The sequence below is a fragment of the Pleurodeles waltl genome, chromosome 2_1 (genome assembly GCF_031143425.1).
Source record: "Pleurodeles waltl isolate 20211129_DDA chromosome 2_1, aPleWal1.hap1.20221129, whole genome shotgun sequence".
Lineage (NCBI taxonomy): Eukaryota > Metazoa > Chordata > Amphibia > Caudata > Salamandridae > Pleurodeles > Pleurodeles waltl.
This window is the reverse complement of record NC_090438.1, coordinates 407,758,629-407,785,697: the sequence shown is the minus strand read 5'-3', so window position 1 is coordinate 407,785,697 and position 27,069 is coordinate 407,758,629.

Here is a 27,069-nt window from a genome sequence, read left to right as displayed (position 1 = left end):
GGGTGAGTTAAGTACACAACAGTGGAACTTTAAAAAGATGAATGAGTTGATAGGCCTCTCACTGGTGACACAGGTTAAAAAGGACCTGTTCACTCTTACTGATCACTACACAGTGTGCTGCCACCACAGCGCTTGTACTCCTTAACTCTGGTTAAGCGAGTAGCCTCCCACGGCTATAAAGGTAGCACTTTGGCCACCTTTCCCAGTCAAACAAGGCCACTATCTGGGAGCTAGACCTATGTTGTGATGCACACAAAGGATCCATGTTTGCGTATGGCAACACAACTCAGCATTAGGGATCCAGTCAACAGTATAGTTGGGCACTTAAGGCAGGGGTGCACATCCATAACTATGCAGAGGACTTTCCTATCCCAACATTGGCAAAAATAGGAAATCTGTCTCGGTTGGGTTGAGCTTCAGGTATGTGCAGGACATTTAGGTTGGATGATGTGCAAGCAATGTTTGAGGCATTGGATATCTGAAGCAGTAGAGACATTTGAGTTAGACCTGGCATCCCTAGGGTGGTCTTACCTCTACCTTTTTTGCCTTTCACCTCTTGCTTTTTGTTGTATCTTTTTGTTGGTCTTAGGACCCTAAGCCCTGCTAACTAGTACTAAAGTGCATGTGCTTCTACCATAGACATGGAACAATTGGTGACTCTCAACTGTCATATTTAGTTTACTTGTAAGTCCCTTGTAAAGTGGTATACCATTTACCTAGGGAATGTAAATTAAATGCTACTATGGGTCTGCAGCACTGATTGTGCCACCCACTTAAGTAGCCCTGTCACCATTCTGCATGCCTGCAACTACAGAGCCTGTGTGCACAGTTTCACTGCCATTTTGACTGGGCATTTAAAACCTTTTGCCAAGCATTAGGCTCCCTTTTTCTTACATGTAAGTCACCCCCAAGATAAACCCTGAGTAGCCCAAACAGCTGCGCGCTATATAAGTAGATGGAAGGTCATATATTTTTACATTTTACATGACCTGGTAATAAAAACTCCCCACCTGCTCCTCTCATAGTCCAGAATTGGGAATTATAATATTTACACTAGTTTCTTTTGTTTGACCTTTTCTTGCTTCAAGTCACTTTGAACTTTCCTTCAATGCAAACTTGATCAGCAGTATTGGAGTACTTTGCATTAGCACCAGTTATGTCACAGTTTCCTTTATCTTTCCTTTGTGCTCCATGGCAGTGGGAAAGCAGAAATGCTTTGGCTTTTATTTTATCCCAGTTAAACCCTGTCCATGCCCATTTAGTCCTTGCACCCTCTCCTGAGAGTACCAACAAGCAGCAGAATGCAGGGCCGGGACATTGACGCGTCAATGCCGCTGTGCAGCGCATGCAGCAGCACCCGTCGCACAGATCACTGCCCGTAAATCAGGCACTGACCTGCACGACGGGGCACTGCACAGGGGCCCCGGAGCACCCCTTCCACCAGCCTTTCCCTGGTGGGGGAACCCACCAGGGAAAGGCTGGAGGAAAAAGGGATCATTACCTGGAGGGCAGCGCTGTCGCTGATATCCCCTATCATCAGGCTGCCTGTCGGTGGTAACCTGGCGGTGACTGAGGGCCGCATGTGATGGCCCTCCCATGTTTAATATATATGGGTTTCGACCGCCAAGCCGGTGGTGGTCCTTTCCGCCGCCACCAGCACGGCGGTCTGAACCGTCAAGTTCATAATGAAGGCCTTTGTCTCTTTGCTTTGTCAGTGCCTGACATTTGAGCAAGCAACCCAGTGGCAAGTTTGTCTCTTGTTAAACCCTTCAACTTTTTTTTCACTTTCAACCTGCAACTTTAAAGCTAATTTGCCCTTCAAAGATGTACGTGAGGGTTGGCCGGTAGGAGTGAATGTAGGCAGTTATGGTGAAATCCTACAAAGCAAAGGCTTACAGAAGAAATTTTGTATTGTAGCAGTTAATTTTTTTTATCCTGTTCTCCTACTGATTGCGTACATGGAGCTCGAAATGGAGCTCTGGAATTCCTGCGCAGGGAGGAGCAGGTTAATATTTAGGTACCACTGGGTTGGTTTGTTTTTATTGCAATGAGGCCGATGAACATCTGTTTTGAGACCATTTCATCATTTTAACTGCTCCTCTTGCCCAGATGTTTCCACCGTCAGCTAGTTTGGTGCATTCTGTCGCACCAACCCCACCCTCCATCCAGCTTCCATCAGGAGGACCTGTTTGGAATAATATCCATGTCCTTCATTTTTGCATAATGGTTTAGCCACTCATGCTAACATTCGCTGCCAAGTTTGCCTTCGAACTATATTTACCAATCCTTGCATGTGGCAGTATGTAATATCTACTTACGGGTAGTAAACCTCCCTCACCCCCGTTTTTTAAAAAAGTCAAAGTCCATCTAACGCTGTTCTTAAGTCTTCTTGCATGCCCCAAATTTGTTTGGGTGACCCTTCTAGTTTATTTCTCTTACTCCTCAGTGGCTGTCCTGTGTCTTTTTTTTAATTGTGTGAGGAAACCAGCAACTCTGATAGTGGGGTGGTGAAAGTGGTATTGTATTTAAATTAGGATGCTAAATGGCAACATTTTCATTTTTTGCTGCAGATAGAGGAAGAAGGTAAACGGAAGTGCTTCAGTTGCATGCAGGGACACTGAAATTATGTAGCAGGAAAAGACCAAATTATGAGGCAGAGTTGTCTGATTTTTGTGGCAAGAAAAGTCCAGTTATGAATTTATAACTCCAATAGCTCTAACTCAAGCAAATACGAGACCTATTGCTTTGCAGATGCATGTTTAGCATTGGTTCCAAGTTGCTGATAAATAACTTTTTTTTCACATGACCAGCCATCTACAATTGTAGATAATTGTAGAGCATACCTTAACCTCAATTTATCATGAATTTCTGTTTGTTAGCACAACAAAAAAGTGTCTGAGAACCATGGATGTCATTTAGGGGTCACCAGGTGTTGCAGCTGCAAAATGTAGCTTGTCCCTTGCAACCCCTGGTACTGACTTTACGACTGCTGGCCTCAGAGGTGGCTAACCGAGTGCCAAGAGAACAGGAATATCTCACATTTCCAGTGTCTGACTCCAAACATGCTTTTAATCATTTTTATTACGCTAATAGTGAATAATAGTCTATTATTCACTATGAGTGTAGTAAACAGTAGAGCAGCAGAATCTAGAATGGACAGTCACTGCCGTTTAAGGTAAGAAAAATAAAATGGCATTAAATGCATGTTGTGTGCATGCATGTGGGTGGGAGTTAATTTGTCTGGGAAAGTGTGTATTTGTGTGAGCTTTATTGGTTGTATGTGGGATTTTGTGTGTTTTTGTGAGTGAGTAAGTACAAGAGTACAAGAGTGAGAGACAGAATGTGAATAAGTGAGTCAGGGTAAGAGTGAGTGCAAGAGATAGAGTGAAAATGAAGGAGTGCAAGTGAGCACTGAACAAGACTGATTGTAAGTAAATGAGTGTAAGTAAATGTAAGTAAGCATAAGTGAGAATGTATTATGCTTGCAAGTCGGATGTTGGACCTGCCATGCTTCCTGGCTTATAGAAACACCATAGTTAAAATGCTATCACTGGTATACTGGAGTCAATACTTGCCTTTGAGATACAGCAAAATGCTAGTGAAGGCCACACTACACGTCAGTTTTGGCATGGGGCACTCATAGAAGAATGTCAGCACTGGCATACTGGAGAAAAGTCTTGGCATAGTTGAAACCTTTGTCAAATTGCTGATGCTGGCACACTGGAGGAAATTCTTGCCATATGGTAGGGCAACATGGCATATGTCAGAGGGACATCCTTGACAAAATATGATCCTCAACATATTATAAATACTTTTTACATAAGGGCCCCCATAGTACCTAGACATCAGTATTAGAAAATTCGGACACTGACATATTGTATGTAATGCTTCGGCAAAAAGGGTGCCCATAACAAAATACTGGTCCTAGCATTGGAGGTCATTTTTGAGCTATGGGTCACTCATATGATAGTATAAAAACATAATTGGTTCAACTCACTGGGACTGTCGGATTTCCATAGCTTGGCACACCACAAAAAAAACTTGAAATGCAGTATTAGGGCCCATTTCTTCAATAATTTTACCAGGGTAGAGAACCCCTGTCCTCCAATCTCCACTAGAAGACATCAGACTCACCTTGCTTCCTTATTACAATGCAGATAACTGTTCCCTTAACATATTATCTCTGCTCCTTTATATAGATGATATCCAAAAATAGATGTTTTTGTTATATTAATCATGCAATTATTTTGGAACTTCACTTGTGTCAATTATTGCTATGCCATCAGGATAAAGGTCATATAACATCACTGCCTAGGAAGATTTAAATTTGACTACATTGAAGGGATCAAACTTCAGTTTAAAGTTCTTATTCTCTGTAATTAGTTGGAAGGTTCACCTCAGGTGAAAATACAGAACTATACATTTTTGTTCAACAAAAGAAGCAACATGAAACCTTAACCTACCATGCGCATTATTATTGCTCATTTTCAATCTATTCTTCTGGTATGTGATCTTTGTGAAAATAAGAGGCTACCGTCTAGTGCCTTTTCGCAAGGGAAATTTACTTTTTCTTTCTCAAAAATCACTTTCAGTTTAAGTTCACCTTATTTTCCCGGTCTGAGTAGAAGGTTTTTATGAGTTTTGCGTATATGTCCTGATGTACAGGTCTACAACATAAAGGCCCATATTTATGAAACATGATGCACAACCACGCTAGTACAGTTGTAGGTCAAAATGTTTTAACAAGCTATCGTCATTCCCTAGGGCCATCCATGAACCACATTTAAAAAATGACACAAAATGGCGCTAAGGAATGGTTAACGTAAAAAAAACTATGCTAACCATTACACCATGTCGTTAGAAAAAATAACGCTAATGCTGCAAAAGTGGATCGTTTTGCTGCAAGTATTTTTGACGCAAAATGGGTTAGCCCCATTTTTAACTGCATTAACGTAAAAAAAAATGCACAAGCAAGAAAAAAACTATTTGAAAGACAAAATAGAGATTGCAGGCCAGGAGAGACCCCAAGAAGACCCCAAGTACCAGCCAGAAGGGTCCAGCAAATTCAGAGGAGAAGGAGGAGAGGAAGCAGAAGTGTCATTTTAGTGAGTAGGAGCATGACATCCTGGTCAGAGAGGTGATGGAGCACCAACACCAGCTCTTTGTCACCTCCAATTTGTCAGTCGGTAGGCGAGACACCATATGACAGGCAATAGTACACAAAGTCAACAGTGTGGCAGAGGTGAGGAGGACTGTCACTGATTGCAAGAAGTGCTGGCACAATTGCAAGCGCAGGAATAAGGAGAAACTGTCCAGGAACCAATAGGCAGCACTGCAGACTGGAGGTGGAAGTTCTGCATCTCAGTAAGACCTGGATGAGCTGGAGGAGATGGCCGCAGTGATCATCCCGGAGAAGCTAGTCACTAGAATTGCAGGACAGGAGAGCGCAGACTACCAAGTACAAACACAAATGTAGGGTAAGTTGTAAGGGGGCAATATCTGGAATCTCAAAAATGGCAGAAGAGGGAGGCACATAGGACACGCTCAAAGCATGCTAAAGGGTTGCGCCGGACATATAGGTCCTGAATCAAAATGCCCCATCGCCACCCAAGCAACACTTGTACTGATGCTCTGCACAATCTACTCCGACATATACACAACATGGACACAAGCACTCACTATGGCTATACTCCACCACTTAAATATGCAGCACGTTGCCTTGAAGTGACGTGCAATTAGTGCGGCTGTGGCTGTGCCATGACAACACCCATTATATATTGTCATAGCCCCTGATCCCACAAAACTTGTACATCAGATACTAGGACTGAAGTTAATACTACCCAGGGATGGTGTTAGGATGACGTAACAGGCCAAAATGCTTCCCTTCCTCCTTGTCTCATATCCCTTCTCAGGTGTGCTCCATCTTTCAGCACACATTGAAATGCCACCTTAGAAAAAATAGCTTGTACATGTGCAGGAAGGGATACCTCCTGCACATAAACAATGTATCCCCTCAACGCAGGCACCCCTTCATTATGCTGAAACAATGCCTGTATTGGGGTCAGGGAGAACAAGACTGTGCAGTTGCAGGGGGAATTGCAGGGGTGTACTGTATCCCGAAACATGGCACATCCCTGCGTTTCTAAACTGGAGCAGCTTTGTGCAAACACATATTGCTACTGCACTGAGCTGTGTCACTTGAGAAAAATTCAGACCTAGAGTGTGCAATCTGTGGAACGCAAACTGCACAGGGTGAACCCACAACAACTCTCACTCAACTCCATGCTAACAAAATTAAACACATTTGACACATGTGGCATGTCTGTGAACATCATGTGTGCAGCTGTACAAGTAGCTGCAATCTCACCATCTGACAAGATTGAGTAAGTTGTGTGAATGATTGGTATACTGCTTAGTGGTACAATCAACATGCGTGAGAACGGGCACAAGTGGCATCAATGTTGCACCCCCGGCACAATGTCACTAGCCCGTAATGCAACTGTATCATCATCATTCTAATAATAGTCCATGTGGAACCAACATGCACATTCCGTCTGTGCCATATCTACAAAGTCACAAAATGCTTGCATCCACATTCAACATCCTTACACCAACACATGCCTGTTGCCGATTTGTTGTGCGCAAGGAAATGTTCCAAATTTAGGGAGGAAAAATCTAATGGGGCAGACAATCCATATGGGTTGTAATGTCCCTTCCAATTAGCACATGTGTGGGGCCTGCTACAGGCAGATGATAATGTAATAAAAGTAGTGAATGCAATTGAACTACCTGTGCTATGCTCACGAGTCCTATCATTTATTGTGCCAATGTATCATTGCACCAATCGAGTGACAGCACACATTACACTACTGTGGCAATGTCCACCATGGTGAATAGGAAGGCTAATTACATATCACGGTGTCAGTGGCAGGGACAAGGAGTCTGCAAGTAAGTAGGTCATGTGGGATCAAAGTACAAAGGGCAGATGTAATAGGAAATTATGGGGTTTCACGCTTCCCCAAATTTGGCAGTGTTGCGCTCCATCTTTTTCATAACTCACAGATGGCCAGTATTTACTAGAATACGGGGCACCCTTGTGTCACTCCCTGTGCCGGCGCAAAATTAGCTGATGTGGGCCAACGCACCAACCGTTGCACCATAGTGCATGGATGGCTGCATTGAGGGGAAGATTGTTTTTATGCAGGAAGGAAAACCTTCCTGCACAAAAACATTCTTAAAAGGCCATTAGCTCTTTCTATGTGTGTAGCAAAATGCAGCACACATTTGCAAGTTCAAAATGAGGAGAAGAGATGGCATATAACTTCATTGAGCCATGCCAATGCCACCCGTGGGGTGGCATTATATTTTTGCAAGGACTCTTGTTTACGAAAACTTGTAAATCTGAGGCACTGTCAAAATGCAATGGGTGTTGATGTGGCACAGCCATACTCATTGCAGGCCCCTACCACACAAAGTGCTATGTGTGAAGGGGCCTTTTTTACAATATGGCATTAAGCCACAATAAGTCACTTAGCGCTATCTTGTAAATCTGTCCCAGGGCATTTTGCCACCTGAGCATCACAAAAAGAGATGCTCAGGTGGTACTAAGGGCACCTAAGTATGCTCCAAAATACCTTGTGAGCTCGACCGATTTGTGATGCACAATTCTACACATTATATACAACTACAACCTTAGGTCTGTAACGTGTCACTGAGCCCCCAGTAGCAAGTAAATGATGTCTCATGTCAACAGCCACCGCAATCCAAGTTGGACATTTCACTATTTAATTGCAGAGGATTCTGCCTTACCTCCTGTCGACTGGCCCGTCCTGGATTTTACAGATGATATGGATGACAAGCTGCTGTCCATCAATGAAGAGACTCTCCAGGATGTCCTAGGTTCCCTCCAGACACCACCTCCAGTCACAGAGAGGACACACAGTGTTGCAGGATCTCCACAAGAACCACTCAGCTACCAGCACCAGCCAGTCATGACACAGCCCTGGACTCTAAGGATCTAGGCATCACCTTTCAGAGGACAGTGGTAAGAGTCCAGCAGGAGCTTGACAAACAGGTGCGGGTGGGGATGAAGACCATGGTAGGCAGCCTAGAGGGAGTGCAGAGGTGCCTCATTCCAGTTAATGACAACTCAGCTGCCATCAGAGGCTCCCACTCCCCGCTATATGGACTCCAGCAGTTTTTGGCTGACATAGCTGCTGTCATGTGGCAGAAGATTAAATAATTGCCATCCTCACCAACATGATAGACAACAGGCTGGGGGCTATACAGAATGCCCTGGAGTCCATACAGCGGAAAGTGGCCTCTCTCAGGGAAAACGTGGCTCCCTACCACTGTGATGTTGCTGCGGTGTTGAGAAATCAGCAGTTCCTCTTTGCTGCAGTGATACCTTATGTTTTCTCACAACTCAGTACATATGTGTGGGGTAATAGACACATTTTGGGGTATGTGTGATACACAAGGTACAGAAAGAGGAAAGTGCTAGTAGTCTGAACCCAGTGCATAGTCAAACTCCCTTAAATGGCATTGGCCAATGACACAAAGGGGCAAATTTAAAGTGTATCACTACAGTCCTTGTGGCCTTTAGTACACCCCTTTCCCCCACCCTGTGTGCGTCTTATGAAAAATATGGTGCAGCCTGGTGCAGATGCGGGGTAACTGCATCAATTTATATGGATGCAAATGATGTACTCAGCAGGAGTAGCAACAAAAAGATTAGCATGATGTCTGCTGAGTATACAGGGGCCCATCATAAACAATGATATGCCCCGTTATAACACTTGCTCTGAGCAGCCGTTCAAAGTGCAGGAAATATGGCAATAGAAAATGTATCATATTTCCCAGAGCAATGCACTTTAGCTCCCCATTCAGGTGTAGTGCCCCCCTCTCTTACATGATGCCTGGTGCAGGCCCCATGTTGTGCTGGTCAAAACTGGGTGGCGCTATCCATGCATCGCACTACTTTGTTATGAATGCACAGGGAAGATGGCACTTCTGCCCTTGCTCTGATTCATTAATGTTAATTACAATTCCAGCCCTAAGTTGGTGCTGGGGCTCTTAATACAGGCACAATACATTATGTCCAGATCCTTTGACAAAACATGCTGTGCTCAAATTTATCACCACCTGCCATGCACATGCAAATAATGGTGTTGCTATGCAAATGGGATATTTACCAACTGCTCCACCCATTTGAATCCCCAGTTGATCCAGCAGGTCTTGCTCCCTTGAGATCAGGTCAGCCTAACGGTGTTTAAGTTGGTGGTCATGGCATCTGTTTACTAAAATTCCTGTTAGGTGGTGGAGCACATTGCCCCACCCAGGCTTCCTGGCCCTTGTGGGGTAGCCCTGGATAATGCACCCACCCAAACCAGCATCATTGGCAGGTAATGCTACACAAACCGTTTAAAGCCCCAGTTCATCAGCTGTCATCTTCGACATCCTCCCTTTCTCAGACATCATGCAGTGTTTGTATACTGCAAAGGTAACTGCAGCAAAAAAAAATAAAGATAAAACTATCCAAACTACCCCAAATACCCAACAAACTAACCTACCCCTAGACACACACTAAAGTAAAGTATTTGTGCCAACACACACAGTAATACAGTGAACTACTACAAAATGACACAACATAGATTTAGAAAAATAGATAGTATTTATCTAATCAAAATAAGACCCAAACATCAAAAATCCAACATAGAAAAGTCAAGATATGAATTTTTTAAAAGAATAAGGTAGTCATTACAACATTGGTGGTAAATGCCGCTTACTGCTGTGCAGAAGACCTCCGACACACCGCCGCGGCCGCGGAATTCCGCCACAGCTATTATGAACCACAGCACGGAATCTGCCAAAATTCAGACACCCACACAAGTCCGCCACACCAAAGGTCAGTGATAAACTAGCGAAAACAAAACCTCCACCATCACGCCAACAGAAATACGCCCACACTAATACGACACACGAATCCACGCGGCGGTCTTTCAACTGCGGTATTCCATTGGCGGTACACACCACCGCGCCCAAAATACACACTCATTTACAAAACACTGGACAATTCAAAATACACACACCTGACACACATACACACACCACTCCCACACACCGAATACAATATAAAACACACACCCACATCGCCCACAAACCCCTATGACCACAAGTACAGAGAGAAGGCCATAGAGCCTACCAAGCATCTACAGGTACACAATACCATCACCCACATTACTTCCACGCACCTCACACAACACACCACTAAATACACCCTACTTATCACTACACACACCACCCCACACATCACCCACACCACCCATGGCACAGCAAAGACACCCCAGGTTCTCTAAGGAAGAGCTCAGGGCCATGGTGGAGGAAATCGTCCGAGTAGAGCCACAGCTATTCGGATCACAGGTGCAGCACACCTCCATTGCTAGGAAGATGGAGCTATGGCGAAGAATAGTGGACAGGGTCAACACAGTGGGACAGCACCCAAGAAATAGGGATGACATCAGGAAGAGGTGGAATGACCTACAGGGGAAGGTGCGTTCCGTGGTCTCAAGACACCACCTCAGCGGACTGGCGGCGGACCCCCACCTCCTCCCCCACAACTAACAACATGGGAGGAGCAGGTCTTGCCGATTCTGCATCCTGAGGGCCTCGCAGGAGTAGATGAAGGAATGGACTCTGGTAAGTCAAAGTTTTACATCCCCCACCCTACATGCATGCCATCACATACCCCCAACCTCACCCTCTCCCCCATTACTCCTACTCCTCACAAATGTCCCATTATCACAACCCACCCATCCCAACACCAAGCCCTGCAAGCAACAACAAAGCATGGACACCCATCAGCAAAGCATGGCCACTGCACATACCCATACACCCCCCTAAACCACCATCACACAAGGTCCCACACATTAATGCAAGCACTGGGGTACAAGGACACCCACCTATTGCACACCATGCCACACACAGATGTAATAAACATCCTTTTATACCCCTGCAGGACCCCTACTAAACGTCACCGGACAGGAGGGTCCACACATGTCCACACCACCAACAGAAGAGGCCCACAGTGATGACAGCAGCTCTGTCCAACTGGATCTAGATGACCAGCCCGGCCCATCGGGGACCTCTGGACAGTCAGTTCCCCTCACACAGTCACAGGACACTACAGACCTTCCCCTCTCTGGAAACACCAGCACAGCACCCACCCAGCGGGCCCATACCTCTGTCCCCAGGACACGTCAAGCAGCAGTGTGTCCACCACTACAGGGAGCCCAGGCTAACCCATCACCCCAACAACAACATGGACCTGGGGGCAGTGGTAGTGGGCATACGGTCGAGGGGACGGAGGCCCAGGAACACAGGGGAACTGGGAGGGCTGCTGTGCAACAGGGAGAGGACAGGCCATGGGAACCCACTCTCCACGAGGCCCTCACCTCCATCATGGGAGCCTACCACCACTCCCAGAAGACGATGGCAACGGTACTGGACAAGTTTCAGGAGACCCAGAGGCTGCAGGTGGACAAGTATATGGGCTTCAGGGAGGAGCCATCAATTTCACCCTGGGCACCATCATAGGGGTGCTGAAGGAAGTACTCAACACCAGGAGGGACACTGTGGCACAACAAGGGGGCCCCTGACACTAGCATGGACGATGAACTGCCCACCACCTCCGCCAGCGCTAGTGGACAGGAGGCACTGCCACAGGACCACCACACCAGCACCCCATCCCCTGCAGAGGTAGAACCACCCCGCAAACGGTCCCTGAGATCCAGGACAAAGACAGAGAACAATGCCAAGACCCCCGCCAAGAAATGAGACCACCCTGATTGTCATCCTTCTGTCCCACCTTGTCACCCTGTCCATCCTCAACTGCCCCAGCTCCACTTCCTATGCCCATTTGGGCAATGCACTAGAGAGACTAATAGACTGGACTCTGCCATGGACATTCCTCCACCATCACCCCTCACCATTTTACAACCCCCTCCAATATTGAGCACTTAAATAAACACAGTTGAAGCACAAAACAATCTGGAGTCATTCTGTGATTTCAAAATAGTGTATTAGCAATTACAGTGGTAAAATGCTCTTTCAATTGTGATGTCAACATACTTATATCACACAGCTCTAGTCCATGAGGGAACAAAGCAGATGTCACACTGTGGAACACACAGCTGTGAAATCATAAGGGAAAGTGACAACTCAGTGATCATACACTGGGTGAAAACGACAGACAGTAGAGAGGTAGTAGTGTTAAAGTACATGTAGTAGGCAGGTTTGTATTCTTACCTGTGTCTCACTGGAAATATTACAGGATCACCGAGTTCCTGTTGTCCATGTTCTCTTCTTCTGCTTCCTCGTCTTCACTGTCCACAGGCTCCAGAGCTGCAAAAACACTGCCATCTGGACCATCCTCCTGCAGAAAAGGCACCTGTCATCGCAAAGCCAAGTTGTGAAGCATACAGCAGGCCATGATGATCTGGCACACCTTCTTTGGTGACTAGAATAAGGATCCACCTGTCATATGGAAGCACCTGAACCTGGCCTTCAGGAGGCTGAAGGTCCGCTCTATTATCCTCCGAGTTCGCCCATGGGCCTCATTGTAGCGTTCCTCTGCCATTGTCCTGGGATTCCTCACTGGGGTCAGTAGCCATGACAGGTTGGGGTAACCAGAGTCACCTGCAAATGACGAGGGACAACTGTTAGACACACACTAACCTGTAGGGATATCCCCATACCCAGACACCTATTCACACTGTATTGGGTCCTTGGCCTCACCTAATAGCCACACACGGTGCCTCTGGAGTTGACCCATCACATAAGGGATGCTGCTATTCCGCAGGATGAGGGCGTCATGCACTGAGCCAGGGAACTTGGCATTCACATGGGAGATGTACTGGTCTGCCAAACACACCATCTGCACATTCATGGAATGATAACGCTTCCGGTTTCTGTACACCCGTTCACTCCTGCGGGGGGTTCCAAGGCCACATGGGTCCCATCCATGGCACCTATGATGTTGGGGATATGTCCCAGGGCATAGAAGTCTCCTTTCACTGTAGGCAAATCCTCCACCTGAGGGAAAACGATGTAGCTCCGCATGTACTTCAGCAGTGCAGACAACACTCTGGACAACACGCTGGAATACATAGGCTGGGACATCCCTGATGCTATGGCCACTGTTGTTTGAAATGACCCACTTGCAAGGAAATGGAGTACTGACAGCACCTGCACTTGAGGGGGGATTCCTGTGGGATGGCGGATAGCTGACATCAGGCCTGGCTCCAGCTGGGCACACAGTTCCTGGATTGTGGCACGGTCAAGCCTGTTTGTGATGATCACATGTCTTTCCTCCATTGTCGACAGGTCCACCAGCGGTCTGTACACCGGAGGATGCCGCCATCTCCTCACATGTCCCAGCGGACGGTGCCTATGAAGGACAACAGCGAGCACAGAGTCAAACAACTCAGAGGTACGTACCCACAGCTTACACAGAACACGATTCATAATCCAAAAATTGGCCTGTATGTGTGTTGAGGCTAGGCCTAGGTATGTGTGACACAGTTAAAAAATAAGCCATGTGGGCTCCCGAAATGGCGGCTGCCTGACCTGTAAAGTGGGACAATGGGATGTGAGGTAACTGCGCTGGCGTTGTACACCGTCGCGGTAGGCGGTCGAAGACCGCGGCGCAATGTTGCATTGGTTAACATTGGATCCTATGGATCCCAGGAGCCAATGACGATGTACGCCGGCGGTGACGGTACGCACTGCCGCGGACTTGACCGTCATTTTCTATCTGTTCAATCACTCGATACCTGATCTTCGACAAGAGAGGACCTACACTGCAAGTGCTGCTGTGACCACGGTCTGGAAGAGACAATGGCTTGTGCGACTGGGGAAAGGGCCCCTGACTTCACATCGGAGGAGTTGGAGAAACTCGTGGATGGGGTCCTCCCCCAGTGCACGCTACTCTACGGTCCTCCAGACAAACAGGTAAATACACTGGGAGCATGCTGTATGGGCTATGCCTGTGTGGAGTGGGGTGGATGAAAGATGGGGGGGAGATTGAGGCGTACATGAAACAACAGTGAGTACATATGCATCATGGCAAGGGTAGGGATGGGGACCAATGACTGTGACGGTGCATTTGGTAATAACTTTTCTTTTCCCCCTGTACAATTCATGTAGGTCAGCACCCACCAGAAAAAAGATTTTTGGCGTGCCATCGCCAAGGACGTCCGGACCCTGGGGGTCTACCAACGTGGGAGGAGTGCCCATCGCACCATGACCCCCCTGATGTTCAGGATCCTGGCGGTGGCGTACCCAGAGTTGGATGGGCGCTTGGGGGCATCACAGCAGCCACAAAGGGGTGAGTACACTCTCATTTGCCTGATTTTGCGTCCAGTGGAGGTGTCTGGGTGGGGGAGGTGGGCTGTGGGTTTCCCTAGGCCAGGGCGAGTTTAGTAGGCAAGGTCACCTTGTTCTGGCAGACCCTGTGGCAACCCACCCCACCTCTGTACAGTGCCAAGTACACCTAGTCAGGCTCCTGTGGCATCCATGTGTGCAGATGTCGTCCATAGCCTTGTAGGCCATGTCCTAGGGATTGAACTGTGGAGGCCAAGTGTGCGGTGTAGTGCAGGGGACTTCTGTGTCTGTCGTGTCCGCCAACACTCAACATGTCTTTCTTCTGTCGTCCCCCCCTTTTTGTGGTCTCCCTGTTCTTGTGTGCATTAGCATCATCAGGTGGAGGAGCAGTGGCACCGGAGCAGGAGGTAGCTGCATCCCACATGGTCCTGGAGGGCGAGACAACGGACTGGAAGTTCACCAGTGGGACGGAGGGCGAGGGGAGCTCCACGGCGGGGACAGGAGCTGACACCAGTGACACGGACTCGTCCTCTGATGGGAGCTCCCTTTTGGTGGCGGCAACATCTGTGTCCCCCGCATCTACTGGTACAGCGGCCAACCCCCTCTACCAGCACTGCCCTCCCAGCAGCCCCTCAGCCTTTGCCCATGCCCGCTCACCCGGGAGGGTGGGCATCACCTTCGCCCCAGGCACCTCAGCCCCTGCCCCAGTAACCCCTGCTGCCCTCAGTGAGGAGGCCATTGACCTCCTCAGGTCCCTCACTGTTGGGCAGTCTACCATTTTGAATGCCATCCAGGGTGTAGAAAGGCAGTTGCAACAAACAAATGCATTCCTGGAGGGCATTCATTCTGGTCAGGCGGCCCTTCACGAGCTTTTCAAACTCTGGCCTCAGCACTGATGGCAGCCATTGTCCCTGTCTCTAGCCTCCGCCCTCCAACTACCTCCACCCAGACCCAATCCCCTCTACCTCAGCCTATCCCAAGCACACCTTCAGACCAGCATGCACACACGTCAACACACAAGGGAAGCTCAGTCAAACTTAAGAACCACACATCCCACAGACACTCACGCAAGCATCACACACATGCAGACACACCAACATCCACTGCCTCCACTGTGCTCCCCTCCTCCTTGTCTCCCTCCTCCCTCCCAGTCTCGTCAACACTCACACCTGCATGCACTACATCTACAGCCACTACTGCCATCACCAGCACACACACCACCACACCCCGCTCACATGCAGTCACCACCCCCCCTGCCATTCACACGTCCCCTGTGTCCTCTCCCAGTGTGTCTGTGACGCCACCTCCCAAGATACACAAACGCAGGCACACATCATCCACCCAACAGCCATCCACCTCACAACAGCCTCCAGCGCATGCACCTTCACCCAAAGACACCAAACGAACACCTCCTACAACCACAACCTCTTCCTCCACTCCCAAACCCCCTCCATCTACCCGTCCCCGTGTTTCCAAAAAACTTTTCCTGTCCAACCTTTACCTCTTTCCAACACCTCCCCCACCCTGTCCGTCTCCTAGGGCCCAACTCTCCAGGTCCCAACCTAGCACCTCAGCCACAACAACTCCGGGACCAGTGGTGCCAGTAGGCACCGGAATCTGGAGTGCACTGGCCACAAGGGAAACCAGTGTGGCACGGAGCCACAGCACGGATAGTCCCCCAACTGTGAAGCATAAAAAGTTGGCCATTGCCCGGCGGGAGAGGGGGAAGACTCCAGCCACCAAATCTGCTCCCAGGGGTACAGGTGGGAGTGTGGAGTCAGCTGCGACACTTTCCAAGGTGGGGAAGGGTCACAAAAAAGTCAGCAGGTCTGGGAAGAGCAGCACGGCGGAGAAGACCGCCATCATCCCCGCTGCCCTGGAGGCCACCGCCAGCACCTGCCCTGCTGCCCAAGAGGCCACCGCCACCAGCCCCGCTGCCCAGGAGGCCACAGCCATCATCCCTGCTTCCCAGGAGGCCACAGCCATCATCACCGCTGCCCAGGAGGCCACCGCCAGCACTTGGCCTGCTGCCCAAGAGGCCACCAGCCCTGCTGCCCAGGAGGCCACCGCCATCATCCCCATTTCCTAGGAGGCTACCGCCATCATCACTGCTGCCCAGGAGGCCAGCACCTGCCCTGCTGCCCAAGAGGCCACCGCCACTAGCCCCGCTACCCAGGAGGCCACCGCCATCATCAACGCTGCCCAGGAGGCCACCGCCAGCACCTGCCCTGCTGCCCAAGTGGCCTACGCTACCAGCCCTGCTGCCCAGGACAGGACCTCCAGCACCAGCCCCGCTGGCCCAGACAGGACCGCCAGCACCAGCCCCGCTGGCCCAGACAGGACCGCCAGCAGCTGAGTCACTGCAAAGGACCCCGCCGCAACGAGCACCGCTGAACAGGTCACCACCGCCACAAGCACCACTGAACAGGGCACGGCCGCCGCAAGCACCGCCGCCACAAGCACCGCTGAACAGGGCACCGGCGCCACATGCACTGCTGAACAGGGCACCGCCGCTACAAGCACTGCTGAACAGGGCACCGCCGACACATGCAGCGCTGAACAGGGCACCGTCGCCACATGCACCGCTGGCCCATGAGCGCCAAGGGCACTGAAACTACTGAGTCTGTCACAAGCAGGATGAAGCACTCTGGGCACAACCCCCCCTCCAGAACGAGTGGAGAGATGCATCCACTACCTCAGTCCTTGGCAGGATGAAGCACTCTGGGCATCAAGCCCCCTCCAGAACCAGTGGAGTATCACATCCACTACCTCAGTCCTTGGCAGGATGAAGCACTCTGGGCACAAGGCCCCCTCCAGAACCAGTGGAGTATCACATCCACTTCCTCAGTCCTTGGCAGGATGAAGCACTCTGGGCACAAGGCCCCCTCCAGAACCAGTGGAGAGAACCATCCACTACCTCAGTCCTTGGCAGGATGAAGCAATCTGGGCACCAAGCCCCCTCCCGAACCAGTGGAGTATCACATCCACTTCCTCAGTCTTTAGCAGGATAAAGTACTCTGGGCACAAGGCTCCATCCAGAACCAGTGGAGAGAACCATCCACTACCTCAGTCCTTGGCAGGATGAAGCACTCTGGGCACAAGGCCCCCTCCAGAACCAGTGGAGTGATACATCCACTACCTCAGTCCTTGGCAGGACGAAGCACTCTGGGCACCAAGGCCCCTCCAGAACCAGTGGAGACTGTCATCCACTTGAGAGACTGTGGCTTTGCACTCCTCAGGATTGAACAGTGGGCAAACCACCAACTGTAGAGACTTGAGAGACTGTGGCTTTGCACTCCCCAGGATGAAGCAGTGGGCAACCCACCCACTGTAGAGACCTGAGAGACTGTGGCTTTGCACTCCCCAGGATGAAACAGTGGGCAACCCACCCACTGTAGAGACTTGAGAGACTGTGGCTTTGCACTCCCCAGGATTGAACAGTGGGCAAACCACCCACTGTAGAGACTTGAGAGACTGTGGCTTCGCACTCCCGGGGATTACACAGTGGGCAAACCACCCACTGTAGAGACTTGGGAGACTGTGGCTTTGCACTCCCCAGGATTGAACAGTGGGCATGTGGCCCCCTCGTGGATTTGGCATTGTGCACTCAACCGGCTGAGGTGCCCCCCTTTCCCTCCCCCTGAGGTGCCTGTTTCATTGCTATCTGATGCCCCTGCAGTGTTCTCTCCGCCATGGTTGGGGATCTTGTGTGGGCCTCGCCCATACCATGTGGGCCCAGTGTTCCAACAACTTCAATGGAGCACTACCTGGACTACTATTCTTGGTGTATATTTTGTTAATAGTGTATATATGTATATTTTTGCATACTGCATTTTAATATATTACAATGGTTACACTCATTTTCTTTGGTCTTTGCATTCTTCCGGGGGGGTTGGGGGATGTAACTATAATGTATCATGATGTATTAGTGTGTGTGTTGTCGTGGGTGAGGGTGTGGGTGGGGGGGTTGTGTGTTGCGTGTATGTGTCCCTGTTTTTTCCCTCCCCCCTCCCCTGTGTCGTAGGTGCAGTACTCACTGTGGTCTTCGCCACCGGCGTTCGTGCTCCTGGTAGAGGAGCAAGAAGATAAGGGCTGGCAGGATCTGCAGCTCTGGTTCCATGGCATCTGGATTCCTCATGGGGTGTGTAGAGGTGAGCGTTTTCCCTTCAAGGTCCTGTTTCTGCCATGTTTTTGTCCGCGGTGAATCCGCCATGGAAAAGGTGGCGGATTGGTAGGTTGTGATACTGTGGGCGGTACTTTGTCCTCCGCCTGTCTGTTGGCCGTGACCGCCAAGCTGTTTGTACCGCCGTGGCGGTTGGAGTGTTAAAATGGCTGTCTTTGTTGGCGGTTTCCGCCACGGTCGTAATTCAAATTTTTTTACCGCCGGCCTGTTGCCGGTCTTACTGCCGCTTTAACACCGTCCGCCAGGGTTGTAATGACCACCTAAGAGTCTTAGGCCCTCATTATGACATTGGCAGTAAATCCCACTTACTGCCACGCTGACTGCCGCCAACATACCGCCGCCGGGGTGGATATCCTTTCACCATATTATGACACACATTCACCAATCCGTCACGATTCAGCCACATACACAAATCCACCAGTCAAAAGGTCAGTGATAAAGTGGCGGTATCCAAACCCACACCGTTACACCAACAGAACAACGCCCACAACATCATGACCTACGAATGGCAGACATTCAATGGCAGTAAATTATTGGCGGTACACACTGTTGTGCTCAAAATACACACACACATACAAAACAAGACCACATTGAACAATTCAAACAACACACACCTGACAACCATACACACACCACACCCTCACACCAACATCACTATAAAACACACCCCAACATTTCCCACAACCCTTTCCGACTACAAAGCATTGGCATGAGACAGACCCCAAGACCACATACAAAACTAGAGCCACACACTACTTACACTCATACACCACTCACACACCTCACATCACACACCCCAACACATCACCCTATACACCCTCACCCTGTCTACCTTGAACTGCCATTGCTCCCCTTCCTATATCCCCTTGGACAATGCACCTGTGCTACAAATAGACTGGAACTATACCCTGGACTTTTCTCCATCATCACCCAATCCAATTGCACTTGCACCTCCATTTTTAGCACTTAAGTAAACACCCTTGGAAAAAAATAATTTTTGAGTATGTCAAACTTTTTAAGTATGAATTTTTTCAACAGGTACAGACATTGTAATTCAACTGTTCGGAAAATGAGCATAGGTGTATTACCTATAGCTGGCTGCAGTGATCACACCAGGAGCATATGTGAGGTCACCAACATCTGTAAAATGAATTGCCAAAGGGTACAGTAAGTGGGCATAGAAGTAAGAAATAGCAGCATGGCTGTGCCACAGCAATCCCAAAAAAACATATACTTGGTGGGGACCAGGGCTCACCTATTAGCTACACCCTGTGCCTCTGTACTTGGGCCATCACATTCTATTGCTATTCCTCAGGACAAAGGCATCATGCACCAATACAGGATACTTAGCATTGATGTGGTACAGTGGTTCCCAACCTGTGGTCCGGGGCACGCTGGGGGTCCACAAAGCCCTCTCAGGGGGTCTGCGACTGCTTAGGAAATGAAAAAATATTAACAAATAATGACAAATTAGGTCCCAAGCTTCCGGTAATGACTCAGTGGGGGGCCCCGGATTCCAGTGATGATTCAGTGGGGGCCCCTGGGTTCCATTAATGATAAAGTGGGGGTCCACAGAAGTCAAAAGGTTGGGAACCACTGATGTGGTAGATATACTGGTCTGCCAAGCACCCCATCTGTACATTCATAGAATGGAAACTCTTACGATTCTGAACACCTTTTCGTTTTGACGGGGGGGCACAAATGCAATATGTGTTCCATCTATCACCCCAATTATCTTGGGATATGTCCCATTGCATAGAACTTGGCCTTCACTGTGGCCATATCTTCAACCTGGGTGAAAACAATGTAGCTGCACATGTATTTTATCAGGGCAGACAACACTCTGGTCAGCACTATTGAGAACATTGGCAGTGACATTCCTCCTGCCAAGCCATTTGTCACTTGGAAAGAACCAGTTGCCAGGAAATGGAGCACAGACAGAACTTGCACAAGATGGGGAATCCCAGTGGGGTGACGGATAGCAGATATCAGGTCAGGCTGCAATTGGGCACACAGCTCTGTGATTGTGGCCCTGTCAAGTCTATAGGTGAGGATGATGTGCCTGTCCTCAAATGTTGCCAAGTCCACCAGGGGTCTGTACACTGGGGTATGTCTCCATCTCCTATTCATCCACAGTTGTAGCAATCTATGGGGCAAAAGAGTGAGGAGCCAGTCACAAACTGAACAATGGGGCTACAACAGAACTTTGCATGCTATTAACTTGCAATGGTTAAGTGTGACTAGTATAGTTTGTCCAATTTTGAACAGTGACGCAGCAAATATCCAGAGCCTGCCTCTACCTCAAAAAACAGAAAAACAATTCTATGGACATTTTTATAAATGCTATTATTGAGAAACCATTTCAGCTGTACTGTTGAATGAAATTTGCAGGTTAAACAGCATTTACAAATTAGTTGAAACCAATTAATAGAAAATTTTTAGGTATATTTCCCACTAAAATCCCCATCATCATGCCTAAACTACAACCATTCTGGACCCCTAACTTCTAACCATCCTTAAACCCTAAATACCCTTTCCGCCCCTAAACTTCATGATACTCAAACCCCTAAATCATCCTCACAATCCCAAACTCTACTGATCCCTGACCCCTAAACTGTACTCATCCTTTAACTCCAAAAGTCCTTTCTACCCCTAACCTCAATCCATCTCTGATTGGTACAAATCCCTCACCACTACTAAACTCCACCCATTCCTCACCCCTAAAAAAACACATTGCTAACCACACCCATGCCAGATCCCTTAAAACCCAAACCACCCTTAAACTCCACCCATCCTTGAACCCCCAAAGGAAACCCCTCTCACCCCTAAATACCATCTCTCCCTGACTCGTACATACACTTCACCACCCCAAGCAACACTCATCCCAGATCCCTAAAAACCCTTCATTACTCCTAAACACAATCGATCCCACACCCCTGAAAACCCTAACCACATTTAAACTCCAGCCATCCTTGAGCCCTAAAAGCTCCTTTCTACATCTAAACTCCACCTATCCCGGATTTATGTTTTTTTGTGCAGTATTATATAGCTCAAACTTGGTCCAAGGGCATTGAAGCCCATTACATGAGCACCAGTTACATTACACAAAGCTAGCTTCACTTTTTGGGGCACAGGGAAATTAAGAGAATCCCCAAAAACACAAGACCTTGAGCCACTGCTGGGACTCAAACCTGGTTCCAAAATTTCAAATTCGGCAACACCTGCTATAACACCATATACTCTCTTAAAGCCTCGCATCATTCTTAACTCCACCCATCACTGTCACTTAAAATCCCCTTTCTAAGCCTATCTGCACCCATTTTTAAATCTTAAAAACCTTTCACCTCCCCTAATCTCTACCCACCACTAAATCTTAAAACCCCTTCACCAGACCTAAACTCTGCCCATCCGTGAACCATAAACAACTTTCAACACCTGTACACTCCACCCATCCCTCAACCATAACACCCTCTCAATACGCCTACAGTCGGCTGATCTGTAAACCTTAAAAATGCCTTATCAGATTTAAACTCCACCCAATCTCAATTGCTAAAAAATCCTCACCAACCCTTGATGCCACTCATCGCTGAACTTTAAAAACCCTTTTGTACCCCTGAACTCCACTGATACTTGACCTCTGTATACCTCTCATCACTCTTAAACATCACTAATCTCCAAACCCAAAAAACCCTCAGTACCCCTAAACTCGTTCCAAATTCAATGTAATTTTGGAATTTACCTTAAAATGGCCTTTTCTTTAGAAAAGGTTCATTTGATTATTTTTTTTTACATTTCCTAAAATATGTATTACCCTACAATTGGTTTTCCATGATTTTGCTTCCATCAATGTAGTTTCCCAGTTTTTGCTTTTCCATTAATTCTGTGGACAATGCAAAGTGCTTTAAACATTGCCCGTCTAGCCAGGGACCACAGCCTAACCCTGTTGATGATTTGAACCACAAAACAATACACTAAAACTACAGAAACATGCATTAATTAAACACATACACAAATGATAACATATTTTGTTTAACTTGCAAACAAATATAAATTAAAGAAAAATAATAATTTTAATAGGAAGGTTTGAGGGGAATGTGACTTGGACTCACTAAAGTTGGCTGCTCAGATGCTGCATGGGAACCACAGTCACCAATTATGCTGCTGTAACATCTGTTCAGGGGGGCAACTCTTCTCCCTCATCTACCAGACAATGTACAGAATAGTGCTGCTCTCCTCCAACATCTAAATGTGCCCGCATTCCTTTATTTAAAACTGTTGGCATTGCTCTGAGATCCATGGCCGCTATTTGAAATGTTTCATTGTGTTGGCTGAGGAAATTACTGTGCATATGATATAGTCCTTTCACACCAGCAATAATTCAACAAAAGAAGGCTTTTCCTTTCATGAACTTTGTATCATCATTTGTTAATCCTCATTGTACTGCATCTCAGGGCAGCTTTAAGTAATTTCAAACTACAACAGGTTTTCACCCTCCCTTTTCTATTAACCACCAGATAAACAAGGGCAGTGCATTGGCAAACATGTTGAAATAATTAATACTCTTTCTACTTGGTGTCAAAGAGGCAGTCAGTTATATTGCAGTGACCATTTTAACCCACTTGTCTTCTCATTAACTCATTATTCTAATATCACTCACAGAAACCTTCTCTCTGCCTCCCTTGCGCAGACACCATGCATTCACCATAGCCCCAACGGAAACCACTCCTTCCGCAACCTTGCAGCAAAGTCCTGGAACACCCTCCCTCTCTACCTCTGTACTTCACCCTCAATGACAAATTTCAGGAAGCGACTCATGACCTGGAATTGTGACTGGGATCAACAACCCTCACAGGTGACAAGCCACACTCTACAAGTACTGATTAACTGATTGATTGGTAACTCATATACTGATATTTATTTTGAGAGACCTTAATTCAAATTGGTATATGAGCAGATTAAAGAAGACACTGTCTACCAGCAAGGTGAAAAGTATCACTATCAAAGTTTCAGGCCTGTCATCTGGGGAACATTTAGTGGATGGTTCTCTAACCTCTGTTGGTATTGCACATTCTGTCAAACTTTTGTCTACAAATTTGGCAGTTGCCTCATAGAAATCACAATCACCATCCTCTACCAATAAGATGCTCAAGCAAGACCCTCTTCCTGAAAAACATCCTCTCCTATTTCCTTGTAGAGTTTACTAGAGGGAATCAGAGTCCTATGGTCATTTATTAAGGAAACAAACAGGTGGAACCAACATCTGGACGATAACAGGTCAATTATGGAAATAAGAATGCCCTCAATAGAGCACTGTGTCAGTGATATCTAAGATTAAATAAATAAAATTGCTGCTTTGGAAAAAGACATCCTTCTGTTGAAAAAACAATCAGAAGCTCCAGAAAGCAGAAAAAAGGGGTGTTAACTTACGCATATGTAGTCTCCTTGAGGGTAATGAGGGAGAGGATCATGTGACTTACCTTCATCAACAAACGTAAACATCCAATGTGGCATAAACTAGGTCCACTGCACCAACTGCCAAATCACAAGGCATGATTATTTCCTTTCTGGACTTCACAGACCTTTGGAAGGTCTTTAATGCAGCTACATTCAAAAACCAAGTTATGTGGTAGGGCCAGAAGATTTTCATCTAACAGCATGCTTCTACCACTACAGCTAATAGACGAAAATAATTTTTCAACCTTTGACCTGCACTTTGATATTTAGGAGCTAGCTATGGCCTATTTCATTCTTGTATCTTTAAAGTCACCTTCCATACTACTTTGTTTGAGGATCTATCTGAACTCAGGAAAATGGCCAAATAGCAGGTGCAACGGATACATCAGGTCCCTCATCATGCTAAAACTTCCTGCAACATTTTAATAAGTTTTAAACTTTTAAACTTTTATAGTTTCTTTGAAAGGATGTTTCCCACCGGTTGTTGTTTTGTTGTTCACCCTTTTTCTCCTTTTTTCCCCCCACATGCAATCACAAACCCTCACACCTTTTATTTTTAATTCTTCTTTTGTCACGTTCCTGTGTGGTACATTGTTCCTTGTTTGTTGTGCCATCTCCATCTGTGTCTCACCATCCCATTTTCCCCCCACATGCAATCACAAACCCTTACACCTTTTATTTTTAATTCTTCTTTTGTCACGTTCCTGTGTGGTACATTGTTCCTTGTTTGTTGTGCCATCTCCATCTGTGTCTCACCATCCCATTTTCCTACTTGTCGCACATTAAGGTATGTGTTCTCAGTCATCTTTTCTTCTTTTCTTTCTCTTCTCTTTTTCCACCCCTTTCTCTTACCTATTTTACTCATTTCCCTACTACACTCCAGATATATATATGTATTTGTTGTTTGCAACATTCAGGATTATTTATTGGAATGTAAAAAGGTTTTGCTAATCTTATCAAAAGGCAGAACATTTTACTTATTTTGGCCACCTATGATTCAGATTTAGTCCTCCTTCAGGAAACTCACCTCACTGATTTGGAGACTTCATAGCTCAAAAGCAGTTGGGAAGGTTCAGTTTTTGTGTCACTAGGGACTGACAAGAAAAGTCAAGCTATTATCTTATGTCACAAAAAATTGAAATGTACAACTGTTGTTCAAGAAATATATACTGAAGGTAGATGGCTGATTAATAAATTGCTTTACATTGACATTCTTTTAACTGTTTTTATAGGTCCACAGAAGTCAAAAGGTTGGGAACCACTGATGTGGTAGATATACTGGTCTGCCAAGCACCCCATCTGTACATTCATAGAATGGAAACTCTTACGATTCTGAACACCTTTTCGTTTTGACGGGGGGGCACAAATGCAATATGTGTTCCATCTATCACCCCAATTATCTTGGGATATGTCCCATTGCATAGAACTTGGCCTTCACTATGGCCATATCTTCAACCTGGGGGAAAACAATGTAGCTGCACATGTATTTTATCAGGGCAGACAACACTCTGGTCAGCACTATTGAGAACATTGGCAGTGACATTCCTCCTGCCAAGCCATTTGTCACTTGGAAAGAACCAGTTGCCAGGAAATGGAGCACAGACAGAACTTGCACAAGATGGGGAATCCCAGTGGGGTGACGGATAGCAGATATCAGGTCAGGCTGCAATTGGGCACACAGCTCTGTGATTGTGGCCCTGTCAAGTCTATAGGTGAGGATGATGTGCCTGTCCTCAAATGTTGCCAAGTCCACCAGGGGTCTGTACACTGGGGTATGTCTCCATCTCCTATTCATCCACAGTTGTAGCAATCTATGGGGCAAAAGAGTGAGGAGCCAGTCACAAACTGAACAATGGGGCTACAACAGAACTTTGCATGCTATTAACTTGCAATGGTTAAGTGTGACTAGTATAGTTTGTCCAATTTTGAACAGTGACGCAGCAAATATCCAGAGCCTGCCTCTACCTCAAAAAACAGAAAAACAATTCTATGGACATTTTTATAAATGCTATTATTGAGAAACCATTTCAGCTGTACTGTTGAATGAAATTTGCAGGTTAAACAGCATTTACAAATTAGTTGAAACCAATTATTAGAAATTTTTTATGTATATTTCCCACTAAAATCCCCATCATCATGCCTAAACTACAACCATTCTTGACCCCTAACTTCTAACCATCCTTAAACCCTAAATACCCTTTCCGCCCCTAAACTTCATGATACTCAAACCCCTAAATCATCCTCACAATCCCAAACTCTACTGATCCCTGACCCCTAAACTGTACTCATCCTTTAACTCCAAAAGTCCTTTCTACCCCTAACCTCAATCCATCTCTGATTGGTACAAATCCCTCACCACTACTAAACTCCACCCATTCCTCACCCCTAAAAAAACACATTGCTAACCACACCCATGCCAGATCCCTTAAAACCCAAACCACCCTTAAACTCCACCCATCCTTGAACCCCCAAAGGAAACCCCTCTCACCCCTAAATACCATCTCTCCCTGACTCGTACATACACTTCACCACCCCAAGCAACACTCATCCCAGATCCCTAAAAACCCTTCATTACTCCTAAACACAATCAATCCCACACCACTGAAAACCCTAACCACCTTTAAACTCCAGCCATCCTTGAGCCCTAAAAGCTCCTTTCTACATCTAAACTCAACCTATCCCGGATTTATGTTTTTTTGTGCAGTATTATATAGCTCAAACTTGGTCCAAGGGCATTGAAGCCCATTACATGAGCACCAGTTACATTACACAAAGCTAGCTTCACTTTTTGGGGCACAGGGAAATTAAGAGATTCCCCAAAAACACAAGACCTTGAGCCACTGCTGGGACTCAAACCTGGTTCCAAAATTTCAAATTCGGCAACACCTGCTATAACAACATATACTCTCTTAAAGCCTTGCATCATTCTTAACTCCACCCATCACTGTCACTTAAAATCCCCTTTCTAAGCCTATCTGCACCCATTTTTAAATCTTAAAAACCTTTCACCTCCCCTAATCTCTACCCACCACTAAATCTTAAAACCCCTT